Raw genomic sequence first — 10,627 nt, forward strand, 5'->3', positions numbered from 1 at the left:
AAAGCATCAATTCTTCGGTGCTCAACTTTCTTCATAGTCCAACTCTCACATCCATACATGACCACAGGAAAAACCATAGCCTTGACTAGACGGACCTTTATTGGCAAAGTAATGTCTCTGCTTTTGAATATGCTATCTAGGGTGGTCATAACTTTCCTTCCAAGGAGTAAGCATCTTTTAATTTCATGGCTGCAGTCACCATCGTCAGTGATTTTGTGTGTGAAGTCGCTCAGTTGTGTCTGACTCTTTGCGACTCCATGGACTGTAGCCTACCAGGCTCCTCCCTCCATGGGATCCTCCAGGCAAGAGTACTGGAGTGGGTTGCCATTTCCTTCTCCAGGGGATCTTCCCAACCCAGGAATCGAACCCGGGTCTCCTGCATTCCAGGCAGATGCTTTAACCTCTGAGCCACCAGGGAGCCACCTGTCTCCAAATCCTCCTAGCAGATATTTCCCCAAGCAGGCAGAGAAACCACACTCTCCTTGCATGATGAAAGTTATTCCTAACAATGACACATTTTGATTTGATGAGATACATTTTGATTTGATTTGATTTAGCTTTTTCAAGCTTGGGAGATATTCTAAGGCTGGAGGAATGTTTAAACTCCTTCTGGCTGCTTATTTAGCATAAAGATCTCTTCTCTAGACCCAAGGGTGGGAGTCACTCTTATCTTCTCCTTTAATCAAATCAGTTCAGGCTGAAAAGAAGGCCAAGTTGACAGCATTTCACCAGCCTTCTACCTTCCTAGTAGCCACTTTTTTGTTCATTTGTTTTTGTTTTTCTGCTTTACTGAATGAGATGTGTTACCTGATTTCAAGAGCTCTCAATCAGCAAGAACCAGATGAACTTGTATCCTGCAGAAATACAAAGTACTCAAGGCTGAACAGAGGAAGATAAGAGGGTAAAGCCCTTTCTGTTGTCTTTTACAGATAAGGAAAGTGGGTCAGGAAGAGGATGTGACACCCCCAAGGTCAATGAACTTAAAAAATAGCCAAGGTGTACAACAGTCCTGATCCCATTAGCTCCTAGTACGACTTTTGCCAGCACACAGTGTAGCAGAAGATACTAATCCCCTCAATGTTTCCTTTAATGAAGATTGCCAACTGTTTAAATCAGTAGCACAAGTGTAAAGTCTAGAGCAACTTTCAATTCAACATTACTTATAACTTCAAGGAGAAGAATTATAAGAATTCTCCCCTTGTCCCATCTGTTATCCTGTTTCATTTTAGATCAACACATTGAAAATGATGAAACTTTATTTTTATTTAGAAGAGTAATATAACTATTCTTGGGAATTATACTGGTATTGTAACAAAGGATCTTGTAGTTAATACAATAAAGTACAATTATAATATCATTGCTTTTATTTTTGTCAGTAAATCAATAAGTACTCCATGAACAAGAATCACGAAAGATGCAACAGGCTGGGGTTGTGGGGGGGGCACCCATACCTCACTCCATGCAGAAAGCTATCTGCCTGGGTCTCTGGAGACTCTGTATTTCCTTCCTCCTCCCTGCTGCCCCTCAGCAGGGGAGCAGTGACTTGATCAGGTTGCTGAGTTTGAGAGAAGTTGTTGGGGATACCTAGCTTAGGTCAGCAGCTCTCAACTGAAAATACTTAGCTTTGATTAGAGGCTTCCTGGGTAGTACAGCTGGTAAAGAAATCACCTGCAATGCAGGAGCCCCTGGTTTGAGTCCTGGGTCAGAAAGTTCCTCTGGAGAAGGGATAAGCTACCCATCCATTATTCTTGGACTTCCCTTGTGGCTCAGATGCTTAAGAATCTGCCCACAGTGCGGGAGAACTGGGTTTGATCCCTGGGTTGAGAAGATCCCCTGAAGGAGGGCATGGCAACCTACTCCAGCATTCTTGCCTGGAGAATCCCTATGGACAGAGGAGCCTGGCGGACTACAGTCCATGAGGTCACAAAGAGTCAGACACAGCTAAACGACTAAGCATAGCACAGCTTAGATTAGAGGTCCCAAGACCTGCAGCATCAATATCATTAGGAAAGATGTTCGATATGCAAGTTATCAGGCCACAGCCCAGCCTATTGAATCAGGAGCTCCTTAGGATGGGCCCATGCATCTTTGTGTTAAGACCACTGAGAAGTTGTGATGCCCACTCAAGTTTGAGAGCCACCGGTTAGTTGATTTCTCCTTTCCCTCTTTGGATCTGCCTGCCTGCAGAGGGGCGATGTTCCGGTCTGTTTTCTGCCATGTGGTTAAGAAAACTGGCCTCATGGGACTGAGGAGGGTGCACAGTTATGTAGAACTTCCCTTGACTGGGTGCTTTCAGATGCTAGTTTCAGGTGAAGTGTTAGGAAGCCCATGATTTCACAGACTTACATGCTCAAACCAAACTTTTATCTGATAATCTGACATTTGGATTCCCTTATTTAAATATGACTCCAATTCCATTGTGCAGTTGGGTCTGAATTTGGGGAGAGGAATGGGGTGTGGTTTATTTGTTGTTGTTGTTCAGTTGCTAAGTTGTGTCCAACTCTTTGCAGCCTCTTGAACTGTAGCACACCAACCTTCCCTGTTCTTCACTATCTTCCAGAGTTTGCTTAAACACATGTCAATTGAGTTGATGATGCCATCCAACCATCTCTTCCTCTGTCACCCCCTTTTCCTCCTGCCTTCAATCTTTCCCAGCATCAGAGTCTTTTCCAATGAGTCAGTTCTTTGTATCAAGTGACCAAGGTATTAGAGCTTCAGCATCAGTTCTTCCAATGAATATTCAGGGTTTATTTCCTTTAGGATTGACTGGTTTGATCTCCTTACTGTCAAAGTGACTCTCAAGAGTCTTCTCCAGCACCACAGTTTGAAGCATCAATTCTTTGGTGCCTCAGCCTTCTTTATGGTCATTTATTGGACTGAAGGATTGATGTTTTTGAACTGTGGTGTGGTGTTGGAGAAGACTCTTGAGAGTCCCTTAGACTTTAAGGAGATCAAACCAGTCAATCCTAGAGGAAATCAGTTCTGAATATTCATCAGAAGGGCTGATGTTGAAGCTGAAGCTCCAATATCTCAGCCACCTGATGCAAAGAACTGACTCACTGGAAAAGACCCTGATACTGGGAAAGATTGAGGGCAGGAGGAGAAGGGGACAGAGAATGAGACAGTTGTATGGCATCACTGACTTGATGGGACATGAATTTGAGCAAGCTCTGGGAGTTTGTGGCGGACAGGGAAGCCTGGTGTGCTGCAAGTCCAAAGGGTCACAAAGAGTCAGACACAACTGAGTGAACTGAACTGATTGGGCCCCTTAAAATGACGAGTCAGTTATTTATGTTTCCTTATGGTCACATGTCATGTCCATCTAAAACTGAAAGAGATTTGGAGTGGTCCACTCACTTCACACTTAAGATAACTGAAACTCAGAAAATGTAGCAAGTGAGCCTGAGTAAGAAGCTCCCAGCCATACACGTCTAGTTAACTTAACCACTATGCACCTTAACCAAGTTCCAAGTTGAAACAGAAGAAATTCATATTCAGAGAAATTGATCTCACCACGTTGAGGATTTCCTAATTCACATTTCAGCCTGGGAATCACTGACGCCTCTGTATCTACCTCATGGCCCCCCTGGTGAATATGGCCTCTCTGGATGTCACGTCCTTGCATTCCTGCCCTTGCTTCTCACAACCAACTGTCTTGACAGGAATTGAAAATGAATTGCAGCTGTTCAGCATCTCCATGGAGAAGACCAAATTCTTAATCCTGAACTGAGCTCATTCCCAGGAAAACAGAAGTGCAGTGAGGAAGTGCGCTCAGCTGTGATACTCCGCTACCCTCTTTCCTTTTAGTCATTGTTGTTTCCAGTCTGCAGTTGAATTATTTCTCCATATTGGGTTACTTGATCCACTGCCAGAGACATTTCCTATGAATTAACAAATCTGGCTTTCAGAAATGTGTTTTGGCCAATCGAATTTTGATTGGCCTTATGCCTTTCTGATTTCTTTCCTTGGCCATCTGCTCTCATGCAGTTTTCATGTTCAAAAGGTTCACAGAAGCTCCCAGCTTTGGTGATAGAGACAAACCAATTTACCTTTATCTTCCTAGCTTGATAGTGTACTAGCTAAAATTTATTGAGCAATTATTATGTGCCAGACAATGTGGTAAACATTTAGTATATGTGAGCTAAGTTTACTCTCACTGTAATCTATGCGGTAGCTAGTGTTATAATCCCCACTTTTCAGATGAGAAAACACTTCACTGTGACATTATTTAACTCTTTCAAGGTCACACAGTCATTGAGTGGTAGACCCAACATTTGAGTCCCGGTTATCCAAATCCACGAGCTGTGCTTTAGCCCTGGTTACACCATGATCTGTACACACAGGGGTCTGGAAGGTATTCTTTACACTGCAAACCCCTATTTGAGATGCTATTCTTTTCTTTGTTCTGCTGTGGTAGAGGTTTGAATCTAGGGCTTGAGCTCCCCAGACAGTTCTACACCATGAGATGTGATGGTTTTCTGGGAATGACCCAACTGGGCAGGGTACGGGGAGGGTTTCCTGAGTTAAAGAGCAGTGTAATTGACAGCCTTTGAAAAAGCCAAAGAGGGGGCACGTTTAGTTCAAATCCTGTGCCATGAAGAACTTGAAAGTGATGTTCTTGGGGAAGTATTCAGGAATTTGTCAGTAGTGTACAATGACCAAGGCCCTTCCACATGGACACATTTGGGTCTGAAAATACCCAGGAACCTGAGTGTGTAATAGATCCTTGCTGCTGACCTGCTGTCCCATGTTGTCCCCAGGTGACAGCCAGCCCCTGGGATTTTACAGAAGCGACCCTCAAGTCCCTAAAACAAACAAACAAAGAAACCTACAACAACAAAACAAACAAACAAACAAGCATGATGTTTGTGTTGGAAGAGAAATTTCTAGTAGACAATTTGTGCCATATATTTTTTATATAGATTGAAAACAAATAAAAATTTACCATAAATTATTTATGCATTAATTATATATGTGAAAATAATGAAGAAGTGACAGTAACAGTAGCTATGTCTGAAGGGAAGACTTAGGAAGGAATCAGGAAAGGCTTATAGAATTAACTGTGCTTCACCGTCTGAGCCGCCAGAGAAGCCCAATAAAGAATGTAGGGCTTTCCATTCCCAGGTGGTGCAAGTGGTCAAGAATATGCCTGCCAATGCAGGAGACACCAGAGATGCGAGTTTGATCCCTGGGTCCAGAAAATCCTCTGAAAATCCTCATGCAGTACTCTTGCTTGGAAAATTCCTTGGACAGAGCCTGGCTAGCTACAGTCCATAGGGTTGCAAAGAGTCAAACATGACTAAACATACATACACAGCAGACAGTGTAACTAGTTTCGAGGTTGGATAGTAGGTATGATGATTTAATATATTATGAGGTTTGTGAGTGCAATTGCATAAAACTGACCATTAAGAAAAGCTATAAGTATATCCAAATGATGATGTCATGAACTGAAGATGGTGATAAATTCAATTTTATGTATCTAAGTTTCAGTTAAGGGAAAAAGCAATCAAGGGAACAAATAAACTCATTTGTGTTTTTAAATTCTTAGTGTTTTGCTAATTAAAAATAAACTTCTATCTTTCAATCTGAAAAAAAATGGGGAGAGGAAGGTTAAAATTTGTAATCCAAGAAGAATGAATTAGTTGGGGACACCTGCTGCTGCTGCTAAGTCACTTCAGTCATGGCAGCCCACCAGGTTCCCCCATCCCTCAGATTCTCCAGGCAAGAACACTAGAGTGGGTTGCCATTTCCTTCTCCAATGCATGAAATTGAAAAGTGAAAGTGAAGTCGCTCTTAGCGACCCCATGGACTGCAGCCTACCAGGCTCCTCCGTCCATGGGATTTTCCAGGCAAGAGTACTGGAGTGGGGTGCCATCACCTTCTCTGGGGAGACCTAGCAGACATCAAAGATCTGAGCAGCATTTATCATTAGGAAGAAATGTAGGGATAAAGCAACTACTTTTTCGTAGGAACTTCACTTGGCAAACATATCCACTTATAAATGAGCTTGTTTGCCTGATCCAGGCAAGCTAGATCTAGGGTTTTGTAAATAGACCTTAGAAGGATTAAATAACCAAGCTGAGTCTAAAACGGTCAGTAAGAGCTAGACAATGAAGGCAAATGACAAAGGTTGATGTTCCAAAAATAACCAACTTATTTCCTGTAATGTTTAGGATGTAATTGGTTGCTAGTGACAGAAACCTAACAATGGGAAAAAAACAACTCTGAATTTATTTGTTTTTCACCTATCAGGAAGTCCAGCCTTAACAATGTCAAGGCAGGTTTCTGCGTTTTTTGTTGTTTTTTGCTTTGTTTTCCCTAAACCCCATAACCATGTTAAGTAGGCCGTCAGAGCTCTAGGCATCTTACTCACCTTCAGATCATTATTGACACTCAATCCTTTTATCAGTGGAAAGACAGTTTTCCTGGAATAGTCAGAAAATTTCCACATATTTTTCATTGTCTAGAACGAAGTTATATGGCCATTCTTGGGAGCTTTTCCAGCTTTCACAGAGGAGATGAGTCAGGAAGAATCCAGCAGGTGTGGGTGTAGGTTAGCTGACTGACAGTGTTTGCCACACCACCCCTGCTCTCCTGGGAGCTCTATAAAGGCACCATTGGTATTTACATCATTGCCTTATTTCTCCCAAATATAGAACACAATGTTATGCCCGAAGAAGGGATAGCAGAAAACATTAATTTCAAAATAAATTCAGATAAATAAATTCAGTTTATTCCAATAAGCATTTATTAAACGGGGTCCATATGTTAGTAACTGTTTAAGTACAGCTCAAGACTGAGACTCTGGGGGCTGGTGGATGGGTAGTCAACATATGCTATGGCGCAGGTTAGGAAATAGGGGCTTGTATGGGACTCTCTCAGGGAATCCAGAGAGGAAGCACATGGCCCACTTTAGTGAGCTGGAGAAGAAAGGCAAACAGGGAGTCAGAGACAGGATAGTGTAGGTTGTGCTCAGGTAACAAATGGCCCCTAAATCTCAATGTGTAACCACAGAGTTTATTTCTCCATGATGGTAGGTGGACATCGTCCTCACCTGTGGTTTTGGTCCATTTCAACCACAGCCTGGGACTCAAGCCAAATGAGCAGCATCTCTCTGGAGAGTGGACAGCAGACAGAACGAGGCAACCACACACTGGCCCTTAGAAGCTTCTTAGAAGTGACACATGTCAGTTCACTCGTGCCAAACTAAGTCACATTTTTCTAATAAAACTAACAGTGTAAGGGTGCATGATCCTCCAATGAGAAGCACAAAGGGGATCTAGGGTAATATTGTCTAAAGGGCAGGGTCTAACCATGCTCTTTGGGCCTCTGGTCTACCCCTCCCAGCTTCTCCTCTCCCTAGAGGGCAGTTGTCAAGCTCTCTTAGTGTGGGAGAGCCGTGGGATGGGCTGAGTGGCCAGAGTTGAGCTGAAGGAGCTAGGACACTGACTTCATCACTACCTGGTCCGGAAAGGGAGACTGAGAGGAGAAGAATATATCCAGAGCTAAGAAGATCCCAGCAGGATGTGGCTTTTCAGGAGGTAGAAAGAGAGATTTCACCATCTGTGTCTTTCCTATTGCTCTTCTCCCAGCATATAGAAGCTGGTGGCCCAGACTCCTGAGATATTTTATTGTTTTGGCTGGCAGCACCAGCTCAGCAACTGCCAGTTGTGAGGATGGACCTGATGGCATGCGTGGGGCTTGGAGTCTTCGGAGGCCAGGGGAAGTTAGCCAGGCACAGGGACAATGACCAGACATTTTATTGTTGTCAGTGGAAATAAACATGCACAAATATGGATTTAGCACACGAAGAGCCAGGTTAGGACTGAGCTTTGGAGGAGAGACCATCTTAGGTTTTTTGCCTTCTTAAGGTGTCTTAAACTCCCTTGCCTTTCTCTACTTCTCACCTGGGATTCAAATCCTCCTTTAAAATCCTCTCTACACAACCAGTTTTAAGATTGACTGTTACTAAGGTACTCACAAACTCAGGGTCCTGTGTGTGGGTGCCAAAATAATCCCCTTGGACTCCAGCATGGAGGTACATAGAGCACCTAGCTAAAACCTCATGAAGTTTAATTTCATTCCTAGCTCTGGAATTTTCTTGGGCCCTCAGGTTCTCATTAACTTCCCCAAGCCTCAGTTTTCCCATTTGTAAAAGGAAGATGCAGATTACAACTCTCCTGCTTATCTCAAAGAACTATTTGAGAAATCTAGTGAAAGCCTGTATTTATTAAACACCTACTGAATAGCAGACTTATCTGGACATAATTGGATATACATTATCACTTAAAGTATTTATGTAAGTGTAATGTCGGAGATGTAGGTTCAGTCCCTGGGTCGGGAAGACTTCTTGGAGTAGGAAGTGGCAACCTGCTCCAGTATTCTTGCCTGGGAAATCCCATGGACAGAGGAGCCTGGCTGGCTACAGTCTATGGGGTCACAAAGAGATGGACACAATTAAGCAACTGAGAATGCATGCATGCAAGACATTTTTGTTTTTTAAATTATATTTGAGAAAATTATAGTTGCTTCTACAAAGGAACAATTATGGCAAGTAAATGATTAATTCTGGCATCAGAATCTATACTTAAGGCTTCAGAATACTCTAAACGATTTCCAGTTGTCCAATTGAGAACATGAAGCTTCTGACACAGAAATTGCTTAACTTAGGTCATCAACATTTCCCACTTGCCTTATGCTGGTAGACTCCTGTCTCTCTGCTCCCAACTGCTCCAATCCTTTGTATATGAAGCAGATGAATCTAAAGACATTTTGCTCCTGCTGAGAATATTTTCATGACTTTCAGCTCTTCCAAGAAATTCACATTGTTTAGATTTTCCATATTTTTAAAAACCAAGACTCTGTCCATCTCTCCAGCATCGTCTCGACACATCTCTTCCTGCCTCAAACAATGCTGTCCTGAGCATTCCACACACAGACTCACAATTGTGTGTGCATTTTCTCTGGGATCCGCAAACCCTTGAAGAGGTCCCAGTGCCCTGAGCCTTTGCATACTTCTGTCTAGACCCTCTTTATGCTTGTAAATTATGACTTAGGTTCAACTAAAATGTGTCTCCAGGGCTCAACTTGAAAGTCACCCTGGGGAGCCCTGCATGACATCTGTCTCTTTCTTCTGCCTTCACAGTCTGCATCGCAACTGACATCTAATGACTGGAGTCACTGTTATGTGCTGTTTCTTTTCCAGAAACACAGTGTTATTAGGCTCTGAGTTCTTTGAAGACAGGGATGAAATCTCATGAATTTTCTCTTTCCCTCACTTCTTTCCTTCCTTAAGTAGTGCACGAGTTCCTACTTTGGGCCAGACACTGTGTTCTGAAGATTCTTACATCTTTAGGCCTAATATGGTGCCAGACACAAAGCAAGCCAGCAATAAAGCTGGGTGATGGAATGAAGCAACTGATTAATCAAAGGTTCAGTTCAAACAGGCTCAGCCCTTTCTCCCTTCTAAAGCTATGTGGAGGTTCAGGAGGATCAGCAGGTTTTCTGACCTTTGCTTTTTCCCACATTGTTATTCATTTTCTGGTTTTAGCTTCTGACAGACAGGAATAGACTGCCGTGCTTTTCTAGGATATATCACCTAATTAGTGAATCACCCAGGCCCTTGATCTAGCTTATTATTTTGCTTATGGTCTTGTGAGCTTGCTCTCCTGTGCAGTAGGAAAGGCCTAGGTGTGGAGTCCAAGGGGTTCAGGTGCTCCTGCTTACTCACGTGTCCTCTGGACCAGTCATTTACCCTGAATGAACCTCAGTGTCCTTACTTATAAAAAGAAAATGCTCATATGTGGTCCTGTGAGGAATAATTCGGAAGATGGACTTCCCCTAAGTCTCAGCAGGTAAAGAATCCACCTGCAATGCGGGAGACTCAGGAGAAATGGGTTCGATCCCTAGGTTGGGAAGATGCTCTGGAGAAGGAAATGGCAACCTGTTCCAGTATTCTTGCCTGGAAAATCCCATGGATGGAGGAGCCTGGCAGGCTATCGTCTAAAGAGTCACAAAGAGTCAGACATGACTGTGACTAACGGCTAATGTTTCTAAGTAATTGACCCAGGGATTGGTAAGGAATGGATTCTCTCAAGATGTGTCTGCCTGTGTCTTTCACCCAAAACCCACGCTGCCAGAGGAAGACTCTAAAGAGACAGAAGGGGATTAAAACATACCAGTTAATCGATATTATCTACTGAGAAGGTGGGGAGTTAGAAGCACTGCCTAAGGAGAAGTGTGACATCACTCTTAGAATTGTTGGGCTAATCATTACGCCTCATTATTTTCACGTCTAAAATTGAGATATTTTGCTTTCTAGGAGGGTGTCACGATTACTCAATGAGAGAATGAAAGCAAGGTCCTTCCCCAAGGCTCTGTCACAGAGGGAAGACTTTGTCAATTTTGGTGACAATGATTTTGTATTGTCTGTCTTCATTCTATCAGTTTGGATGGCTAAGCTTCACTTTAATTCTGAGATTCTTTAACTCTGACCACTAGTCCAGACTGGCATAGATCCTGGGGGCAGTGACAGAGTCCAGATACCCTCCAGAGCGTGACCCACAGATTCTATACTCTGAAGGAATGTGGTGAGACAAGAACCAGGCCACACATCACTTTATTC

At 43.1% G+C, this 10,627-nt stretch overlaps 1 non-coding gene across 1 annotated transcript; it reads right to left on the minus strand.

The window, feature by feature from the left end:
* Positions 1-346: 346 nt before the first annotated feature.
* TRNAS-GGA (transfer RNA serine (anticodon GGA)) lies at positions 347-418 on the minus strand. The gene has a single exon. It is a non-coding gene; the product is annotated as a tRNA-Ser (tRNA).
* Between the last annotated feature and the right edge of the window lie 10,209 nt (positions 419-10,627).

Source organism: Capricornis sumatraensis, chromosome 6 (assembly GCF_032405125.1).
Source record: "Capricornis sumatraensis isolate serow.1 chromosome 6, serow.2, whole genome shotgun sequence".
Classification (NCBI taxonomy): Eukaryota; Metazoa; Chordata; class Mammalia; order Artiodactyla; family Bovidae; genus Capricornis; species Capricornis sumatraensis.